Genomic DNA, 11,221 nt, shown 5'->3' with positions numbered 1-11,221 from the left:
AGGCACAGTCTGCATTGAATTCACTTTACTCTATTTTCTTACCTCTTTTGTGTTTTAACCATGACTTCTGCTTAAAAACCTCTGAATGTACCGCCGATCTCTGATTGGCTTAAGAGGCAGGGTAGCTCCAGCTTTGGCCCAGTGAAATTGAAGACTTTTTAAATACCTTTATAATGCCATCACGGTGAAATTTAATACTACTATCGTGGGTCAAAAATGCTATTTGTTCTCGTTCTAATAAATAAATTACATGTTAAATTAAAAACAAATCTAAATGATAGGCTAAAAAGGATTAAATTAGCTGCTAGTCAAAATGATGAAGTTAATATAAGCAGAAGGATATAGTTTATTTTATGCATTTTAAGTTGGTTGGATGAAGTAGTTTGTCAAGAGTGGGCAGTATTTTCAGTCAGTTTCCCACTAAACTCTGGTAAATCAGTCCTGTAGAGCTACAGCCACGACTTCAAGTCTAACAATGTCCTGGACAGAACCAGGTCTAAACCAGGACTAAACCAGGTCTAAAACAGGTCTAAAACAGGTCTAAACGGGCTAAATGATCCTGGTTCTGCCACCGGGAGCAGCCGTGTGCATACAGGACTATGGAGGAGCGTCATTCACACGACAAAGAGCCGTGGTTTAAGTTGGTCGATGCCACAGTTGAAGCGTCAGGACTCGGGACATGTTTCTAGAGCAGTTCTGGCCTCTGAAACTCACCACACCGACGAGGCGGGTCCATGACAGGTGAACACAACAGAGATACAGCCTTTATGCAGCCCCGGTTAAATAAACTGCCTTTACCTGAATCGCAAAACACATTATTTTACGACACATACCTAAAACATGTTTTTCTTCTGCATTCCTCCCATCTCTCATTAGCGTTAGCATCCAACATCCAAAGTCCAACTCATTCCAGTGTCTTTTTGGCTCCATTTCCAATGCGGTCTTGATTTAACAAGACTATTATGCGATTAATTTTAACACAAGGATTAAAAAATGATAGTAAGACCCATGCACTGAAAATGTAATGCTATTTTTGTTAAATTTAATCCTTTTAAGGCCTTAAAGCTACACCGCGTAGAATTTGACCCCAAAAATAAAATTGAAATACAAGCTTTTATTTTTTGACTGATATTTTCAGCATTGAAAAATACCTCAAACAAACATGTGAATTTGCGGTGAGCGGCTCAGACATGAGCTCCTAAGACATGACATAACTTTACCGGGAGCGGGTACATCTCCAGCTCGTCTCCATGGAGATGTCGAGTAAAGTCTGCAGAATTTGAGATTTAAACAGGTTTAGGTTCCCATCCAAATCCATTCTTTGATTTCTCACTGCAGAAATAGCATTTTCTGTCGGGCTGGTCATCATTTTTGTACTGATGGCAACAGTGTAGTCCAAAATGTTACGCAGTTGATCAAATGTAATACTTTTTTAATGATTTAAGACTCCGCGGGAGGGTTTCGTTACATGTATATCAAGAAAATGCCCAATTATGAAAAGGATGCATTGCAACCTCATTTTGAAATGCTGGTGATGAGCCCGTGAATGAATGCAGCTGGTGGGTCTTCCAGGTTGAATTTGCGCTTCAGCTTCATATTTAATTATACCGCGCATTTCATACACAAGGCAACTCAATGCGCCTAGACATTTTTACATAATTTAATGCGGACATAATGAATTAAGGCTTATAAACCTGCTGTGGGGCGGCTCAGTGTTGATAATTCATGTTCAATTTTAATGTCTGAGAAAGACACTAAATGAGTATAAGGATCGCTCTTTTAAAGGTCCTATATCATGCAAAATCGATTTTTTTTTTTAGCTTTTAGCCATGTTATGCTATTTCCTTATCAAAAACACCCCCAGAGTATTTTTTGGCTCCATTCACGCAGTTCTCAGTAATCCTCCTGAATTCTGCTCTCTGAGCAGCTGCTCCGCCCTCTCCTGGTGAACGACTTACGCCGGGCTCACACCTAGAGCGGAGGAAGAGAGGAGAGCGGTGAGCTTCCATTCATTCCCTATGCTGCTTGGCGACCGGAAAGAGGCCTCCGGAAATCCACAGCAGAGCGGCGAGATACGGGCGGCCGGAGCGGAGACTAGCGTTAAAGGTCCTATATCATACAAAATCGACTTTTTGGTGCTTTTAGCCATGTTGTTATGCTATTTCCTTATCAAACACACCCCCAGAGTGGTTTGTGGCTTCATTCACGCAGCTCTCAGTAATCCTCCTGAATCCTGCTCTCTGAGGCTCCGCCCTCTCCTGGTGAACGACTGAGTGTTCAGTTGTGTCGTAACAGCGGAACGGAAGTGCTCGAAGTCTGTAATGTAATGTCTTAATTCTATGCTTACGGCCTGATTTTAATTTGTAAAACAGCATTTTCATTATTTCTGTCATAAGAGAGAAACAAAGAGAAAAAAATAAAAAAATAAAAAATAAAAAGGATGTGCCCGAGGTGCTTCCAGGTCAGCTGAGGCCAAAACAAACACATCGCCTTGAGCGTCTGAACAGATCAGTCATGTTTGCGCTGCAGCTGTGAAGATGGAGCTCGTTACCTACTCTGGACACACCTGTTCTTTATTCTTACCTAACGATAATGTCACGGAGAAAAAGAAGCGCGTTTGGCTACGGAGTTTATTCAACCCTTTTCAGGAAGAGGCCACTCAGCTGTTTTTTTCTCCGGGATTAAGCGACTATCAGCCAAAATATAGTTTTTCTGTGACTGTCACTGATGGATGTTTGGGGAACCTTCGCCAGAATCAAAGTGGATTAACTTTTATAACCAACGCGAGTCCCACAATGTAAACAGTGATGGACCAGAGCGGTGAGTCAATCCAAGCGCGTGTTAGCTTGTGTGTTAGCATATTAGCATGTGTGTTAGCCATTTATCAAGCTGTGTTGCAGATGTCAACTCCGTATAACTGCATCGTGAAGTAGCTTCACTTATTGCTGTTTATTTATATTACGGTAAAGTTATATGTGCGGAGAGAGGGGGCGGAGTTAACTGAATCGAAGCGTTGTGTCTTCGGGGTTCGAAAAATACCTCCAGAAAACACTTATATTTATCACAATAATGAGTGCTCCATAGTGGTAGAGGTACAATCATTCATGTAAATGCCTATACTTAACTTTGGAATGGCTAAAATAGCATGATATAGCTCCTTTAAAAAAAATTCAACGCTATGCAAATACAGAGCCATTTCCGGTGGCGGCCACCAACCACAGAACAAGTGCTGACAGACACCTGTGCGTAATTGGCTCATGCGCAAAAGCAGCGTCTCAAACCGACCTCCACGCGCTCCTGCACAAGGGGGGGCAGGCGAAGGAAGTAGAGCAAGCTGAGCGACGGAAAGCGTTTTTTTTTTCCGCTTGGTGTGAGCCCGGCGTGACGTGCTCAGTTGTGTCGTCACAGCGGAACGGAAGTACTCGGCATCTGTAATGCAATGTCTTAATTCTATGCTTACGGACGGATTTTAATTTGTAAAACAGCTTTTTCATTATTTCTGTTGTAAGAAAGAAATAAAGGAAAAAAAAAAGAAAAAGGATGTGCCCGAGGTGCTTCCAGGTCAGCTGGGGCCAAAACAAACACATCCCCTGAGCGTCATGTTTGCGCTGCAGCTGTGGAGATGGAGCTCGTTATAACCTATTCTGGACACACCTGTTCTTTATTCTTAGCGATAATGTCACAGAGAAAAAGAAGCGCGTTTGACTACGAAGACTTTATTCAACCTTCCTAAAGAAGAGGCCACTCCCGTCAGAAGTTGTTTTTTCCTCTCCGGGATTCGGCGACTTTCACCAAAATGGTGTTTCTCTGTGACTGTCTCTGATGGATGTTTGGTGAGCCTTCGCCAGAATCAAAGTGGATTAACTTTTATAACCAACGCGAGTCCCATAATGTAAACAGCGATGGACCAGAGTGGTGAGTCAATCCAAACGCGTGTTAGCGTATTAGCTTGTGTTTAGCCATTTCTGAAGCTGTGATGCAGATGTCAACTCCTTATAACCCTGCATTCTGGAATCTGAGGACTGGACGGTTTGCAATCTTGGCCCGTCTGCTGAGGGATCCTTCGGCCCTGGGTCTCTATAGCCTGTCCGTCCATGGGAGTGGATCTCTCCTTCTGTGGTTCCCCCCAAGGTTTCTCTTTTCTCCTGCCGGGCTTTTGAGTTTTTCCTTGCCGTGCTGGAGAGTCTAAGGACAGGGGACACCCGCGCCGCTCGTAGCTACCTGCTGCCGATGCTTATCGAACATTATGTTTGCCTGAATTCACCTGAACTTTTAACTGTCATATTTATTGCTCTTTTTTATTGCCTTGATGTTTGGTGCAGCTGTGAGGCGACTTCTGTTGTGATATCGGGCTATACAAAACCATTGAACTTTAACTTAAACCTGACTACTTTTTTTTTAGCACTCGCTCCTTTCACGCAGGTAGTGCCAGGCTCTTCTGTTTCCTCTTCGTCCTCGCCCAAAACGTCCGCGTGTTTCTCGCCAGGACTTTGTTACCATTTGCGTGTCCGTGTAATCCTTCAGAGTTTTGCCTCAAAACTATCCATGTTGTCTCCCGTTTTCCGCACCGGTGTTAGGACGTAAACATTGGATTCTCGCTTCCCGCTTCCGCCAAAATAACCCCGCCCACTAAAAATTCAGCCAATCACAGCCAAAGTTCTCGCATCTTGTGGAGTATGAATAGGCCTTTAGTCAACTTCTTGTTGGCTATTGGCAACAAAGTGTTTGACGGTTCTGTGGTGCCGTCCCATTAAGTTTTTTGATATTTCAAGAGGGCAGCATCCCTCTGACCAGCTATGACAATTTGTGACTTGTTCAGACGCTTTTTCCATCCCATTTTGGTGAGGGAGCATGGCAGTATAATAATATGTGTGTATCCGTATGTGTCATATATGAGCACATCAGTGGTGTGCCAGAAAGCCTTAGCCATTAAAGGCAGAGAAGAGGTGAGTAGAATCTATAATAGGATGCTCCCGTATGTTACACACAGACAAAGCAAATCCATGGGTGAAATGGATTCGTGCATGCATTATACAACATGCATCTCCGACATAAGCCGTACATATACACTGGATTATAAATCACGTCACGCTCTCTACTGTGCGCTAGTCCAACCACCTTTACTATATTGCATAGAGGTCTGGGGGGGGGGGGACAGCTACAGCAGTACTATTATTCACTTGTTCTCCGGAAAAGGGCGATCTGTGTTACACTGGAGAGCATCCTCATCCTCTTTTAATGAAGTCAAACCTTTTCAAATTGAAGGATCTAATCAACTAAAGATCAAAATGAAAAATGATGATCTTTTACCAGCCAGTATACAAGATGGTTTTGAGACAACAGGAGGAAGGATAAGGGGCACTTGAATTTCAAAAACTCCAGTTGCCAGGAGGAGTTTCTGCCTGGCTGTTTGTGGAGTAAAACGATTGGAGATCTTGAATGTTTCGCTCATGCAATGCACCGCCAATTTAAAACTTTGTCTAACAGCATGATCTTCACAGCGGCACTTCCTTCTTTCCTTCACTTCCTCCATGAGGGCAGTATATTGGCAAACTATGCTAATCAGTGTGGGGATGATTGCAATGTCTATCGGTGTGTGTGCTGGCATTTTGAGTGCAGAAGAGGGAGCTGGACTAAATAGGGAGGGTTATTGAAACACGAGCATAGATGAAATGATAGAGCTAACAGAATTCAAAGGTCAAAGAAGACTTAAGTGCATTTAACTGCTGTACACCTCTACTGAGAAATGATATGCAGGGTTTGATATTTTGCAGTAAGTAAGAACACGTCTATGTTTGTTCATAATTGATTGCACCAAGCCTCCAGCCGATGGAAGTCATTCCTCAAAAACATAACTCATGTCAGAAGTTTGCGCACAGTTTAATTTGCTCCCAGTTCCTCGTACTCTCTTTGCAGAAGACGAGGACACATTTGTCATCCCAGCACTCAGGATGCAAAGAGTGAACATTCTTTATTCCAGTTACCTTAAATTCTCTAATACTGGCCTGTATTCCATTAGCGGCCGGGCCTCTAACAGTGGCCGGGTTCGCGGCTGGCGGAGGCAAATTAAAGCCGGTCTCTAAAACAAGCTGGGGCTATTATTAGAAATTATAATGGTAGAAATATTCCCCAAGTTAGGAATTTGTCTCATACTGGTGTAAATGAATAACTCACGTGCAGGAAGTAAACAAACAGGAACCCGGGCCCATGGGGGACGCTGCAGAGTGGAGCTGATCCAAGCGTAACTTTGACACAGATTTAGCCACTAACAAATGTTGTGTGATCCTCCAGGGTTTTAATAAAGTCACCATTGCGTCTTCAAAGCACGTCCAGCTGCTCCGTGTGCAGGTCAGTCCCACGCCTCAAAATAACTCCTCCGATCAGCGCAAGCGTCTTGTCTTCTCTCGGGTCTGTTTTATGATTCACAAACACAAACGCTCCGTCTAAACTCCCTTTTACACAAGATAACAACAAATAATCCAAGTATGCGGTAATGTGAATGTTCGGCTAACAGCAGCGAAACGCTTCCTGTTGTCCCTACAAAATAAAAGGCATCAATGTTCCAGCTGCTGGGAGAGTGTTTGCAAAGTAAACCTAGTACTTTAGGTTCAAATGGACACGAATCTCGCTTTTCGTCATTCTACTGGTTGTTTGCTCAAATAGAAATAAAGGCCTGTCTCTAATTGTGGCCTGGTTCCAATAAAGGCCTGGTCCTAGATGCGCTTGAGTAAATAAAGGCCCCGGCCTATATTAGTAAATTTATGGTATACATCACCGACCATTTGCGAGATCCAGGGGTGGTACTTTATTGTGATTAAATATAATGTGACTGTTATACTTAATCACAATAAACTATAACTTTATGCCTGGCCATTTTTTTCAATAATTGTATTAGATGTATTGGTTTTAGTCCTTACCAAGATTGAAAAAAATACTGTATATATTAAATAAACTGACATTTTGTTCTGTTCTGACTGAGACAGAATTATATATATATATATGTATTTTTAATGCTGGGGTGTGTTTGTATGGGGGGCCCTGCCCACTGAGCCCCCTCCTCTGATCCGCCCCTGGCCTGTGCGCTCAGTGCCTGCAGCTCGGTCCTGACTGGACTGCGCAGAGAGTGCACTCGAGGCTGCACAAAGTTCATAAACTTTAATCAGGAGCCTCTGGAGGATGTCTGAGGTTCTGTTTTAAGTTGTATTTGTTACAGTTACTGTCACATGTGAAAGAAAGTCAATGACTTTGCGTATTTCCGCGATACGCGATGTTGCGCTTCGCATCATATGCTACGTTAGAGCTCCACTTTTTTCCATTTCCTAATTTTGATCTTTTTCTGTGAATATGAGGCCAAATTTCATCAAATAAAGAGCAGGCTGATCAGAAATCTGAAAAGCACAGAAGCTGATCCCAGAGCCACGATCTGCCTGCCTGTTGTTTAACCTACATCCTGCTTTGAGTGAGGCTGCACAGGCACCTTTTCACGCCGCCTTGAAAACGAGGGTGATACGGGCTCTCATTCATGTAGAGATGGAAACAGGGACTGTAGGAGCATCGTTGGATTTTTGGTCAAGATTCGTAAAGACTGTTATACAGTTTATGGGAAATATGTACCAATACTCTTGTAAAGAGCAGCATTGTAATATACAGTCATGCAAAGAGCCGCTCTCTGATTAGCCAAGAGCCGCATGCGGCTTGAGAGCCGCGTGTTCGCCACCCCTGGTCTACATGAACGATGTTCAGTGTTTTTGCTGCAGGGTTTTATATCTGCAAATGCAGACGACTATTGGCACTGCACAGGTTACCTACATACACCCTGTAATAGCAAGACATGAGTCATTTATATGGGGATTCGCACAGTAATTCACACATTTAGACTGACTTTTCTGAAAGTGAATGATCTGAATTATGACAACAATACTTTTATTCATTTGCGTTGATACTTCTACATTTGGTTTGTTTGTGTAAGCTTTGTTGTTGAGACAAAGAGCCGTAATTGCGTTAACGCGACCAAAACAAAAGCACATCCTCACTCCCCACTCCCGGCCGCACAGTCTGATTGGAAGAAAAAGGCTGTTGTACATAACATTGCCATTGGCCATGAGTGTTTCCCCACGTACTTCCCACTTAAATGTACAAAGTCTAGGAGCTGCAAGATCTCAAAGTGAGCTCCTACTAAGTATATATAGTAGCTATAGTCTGCGTTCAGAAACACAAGATCGAGCACCAAAGCCTATTTTTAGTGTAAAAAAACAATCATGTACATCCACATGTATTACAGGAATAACAATAGAGGCCTTCTTTATCATTCTCATTCTTTGAGTATGAAGTGCACTCATGTGACAGGGAAGAACAGAGATCAATAGTGGATGTGCACTCTTCAATGCTGGAGGTACAAGTGTGTATTTCTATTGTGACAGAACAACCTTCAGTGCTTTCAACATTCAATACATCGTTCCCTGACGCACTCCGCTTCCATCTTGCATGTCGCCATTTGTTGCAATGTTTGGGACTCTATGTTACATTTTTCTGGTCTCTCTTACTTTACTAGCTGAGACCCGGCCTTTGGCAGCCATTTAAAGGATGTGATTTCCAAAATGGTGTAAAATGAATTCCCCAATGAAAAATGAGAATAAAGAGTTTCAAACGTGTAGTTTTTATTTCATTTTCAACAAAGGAAGTTCCCACGCCCCATCCCTAATGGTCGGGAAACACTGTCAACAACAGATACATTATTTTCTTATATTTTTTCCGTCTAGGCTCCAAAGTGCTCTTATGTAACATGGCAGAACAAAGGAGATGATACTTGGTCCCACAAATTCAAGGAAGTGGATGTCGACTTGCTAATTGCCTTGTCATTCAGGAAGAACAATCAATGCTTTCAACAACAGGCCTTTTCTATACACTTCATCTTAGCCTTCTCAACTCCTTTTATGCCTTAACATTCAGAAGTTGGCAGCAATTACTTCGACTGCAAATGGGAAGGAAAAAAAGCGTAAAAGAATGTTACATGGATTAAATGATTGCTTTGCTGTTTGACATCACAAAAGCAAAATAAGGGAGGAGGATTTTCCACACGTAAGTGAAGAGCAGCACTGTGAGGGGCTAAAGCTGTGCTAAAATAAGTGAATCTTCTGGCGATAGTAAGACAACAAGGTGTAAGATAGAGATAAAGATGTGTTTGACATAAGAGGTCGACCAATATGGGTTTGTCTCAGGCCGATGCGCAACACCAATTAGTTTTTTTAATGTCTCATATATAATCCTGTGTATGATGCTGCTTAAACTCAAAAAGAAAAAGTTGAAGAAAAAGTTGGTGTGAGTGAAAAACTGGTGACTAACTTTCACCGCAATGTTTCACGGCTCCTGAGGCCAAGGAGGTTGTGCGAAAGCTCTGATTGAGCTCTTTCTAAAGCAAAAGAGTTGCTCAGAGATATCGGCCTGTTTTTAAGAGCAGGCTCAAGACCCACCTCTTTAGTTTAGCTTTTAACTGATATTTATTTTTGCTCCATCTCAGCACCATATCATTAATTTAATTGATATTCAACTGTTATTAATATTTATTCTGTATTTCACCTCTCGGTCTTATTTTAGTGAACCTATTATTCGATTTTATTTTAACAATTCTTACAGTGCCTCTCGAAAGTATTCATACACCTTGAACTTTTGCACATTTTGTCATGTTTACAACCCTAAACATAACGATTTTATTTGGATTGTTTTACTGAACGTTCACACACAAGTAACAGACAACTGTGAAGTGAAAGCAAAATGATACATGATTCTGTTAATTTTCAAAAAATAGAAAAGTGAAAAGTGGGGCTTGCATAAGTATTCATACAGCATTTTCTGAGTGCATTAAATTGCCTTTAAAACATTCCTAGTGACTCCAGAATGTTCACACCTTGGCCTAATGGTTAAATAGAGGCCACCTGTGTGTAATCTACTCTCAGTATAATTTCAGCTGTTCTTTTAGGCCCTCAGAGCTGTGGTCGGAGTGTGTTGGTCACTGAACAACATCATGAAGGTAAAGGAGCACCAGAGAGGTCAGGGATAAAGCTGTGGAGAAGTTTAAAGCAGCGTTTAGTTATACAAAGATTTCCCAAGATTTAAACATCTCTCAGAGCACTGTTCAATCCATCATTCAGAAATGGAAAGAGAATAGCACCACTGCCAACTTACCAAGACACGGCTGTTCACGTAAACTAACAAACCGAACAAGGAGAACACTGGTAAGAAATGCAACCAAGTGCCCCAAGATAACTCTGGAGGAGCTGTGAAGTCCTGCTGCTGAGCTGGGGGAAACTGTACATGGGACAACTATAAGTCGTATCTACACAAATCTGGCCTTCATGGACGAGTGGAAGAAGAAAGCCATTACTGAAAGGAGGCCATAAGAAATCCCGTTTGAAGTTTGCTAGAAGTCATATGGAGGACACAGCTCCATGTGGAAGAAGGAGCTTTGGTCAGATGAGACAAAAATTGAACTTTTTGGCCCAAATGCAAAATGTTATGTATGGAGCAAATCTAACACTGCTCATCGTCCTGAGTGCACTATCCCCAGCGTCAAATATACGGGGGGAGCATCATGCTGTGGGGCTGCTTTTCCTCAGCGGGGACTGGGGAGACTGTAAGAATAGTTGTGATGATGGATGGAGCCAAACACAGAAACATTTTGGAGGAAAACCTGCTGGAGTCACAAAAGAACTGAGGCTGGGACGGAGATTCACCTTCCAGCAGGTCAATGACCCTAAACACAAAGGTAAATCTACAATGGAATGGTTCAATAAAAACATATTAATGTGTTAGAATGGCCCAGTTAACGTCCTGACCTAAATCCTATTGAAAATCTGTGGAATAATCTGAAAACTGCTGTTCACAAACGCTCTCCTACTAATCTGACAGAGCTTGAGTTGTTTTGTAAAGATGAATGGGCTAAAATGTCAGTCTCTACATGTGCAAATCTTGTAGAGTCAAACCCCAAAAGACTTGTGCTGTTATTGCAGTAAAAGGGGGTTCCACAAAATTCATGCATGCTGTATGAATACTTATGCAAGCCCCACTTTTCTATTTTTTGAAAAATAACAGAATCATGTATCATTTCACTTTCACTTCACAGTTGTCGGTTACTTGTGTGTGAACGTTCAGTAAAAAAATCAAAATAAAATCTTTACGTTTAGGGCTGTAAACATGACAAAATGTGCAAAAGTTCAAGGTGTAT

The sequence above is a fragment of the Gobius niger genome (genome assembly GCF_951799975.1).
Source record: "Gobius niger genome assembly, chromosome: 10".
Lineage (NCBI taxonomy): Eukaryota > Metazoa > Chordata > Actinopteri > Gobiiformes > Gobiidae > Gobius > Gobius niger.
Note: the sequence above shows the minus strand (reverse complement) of the source record.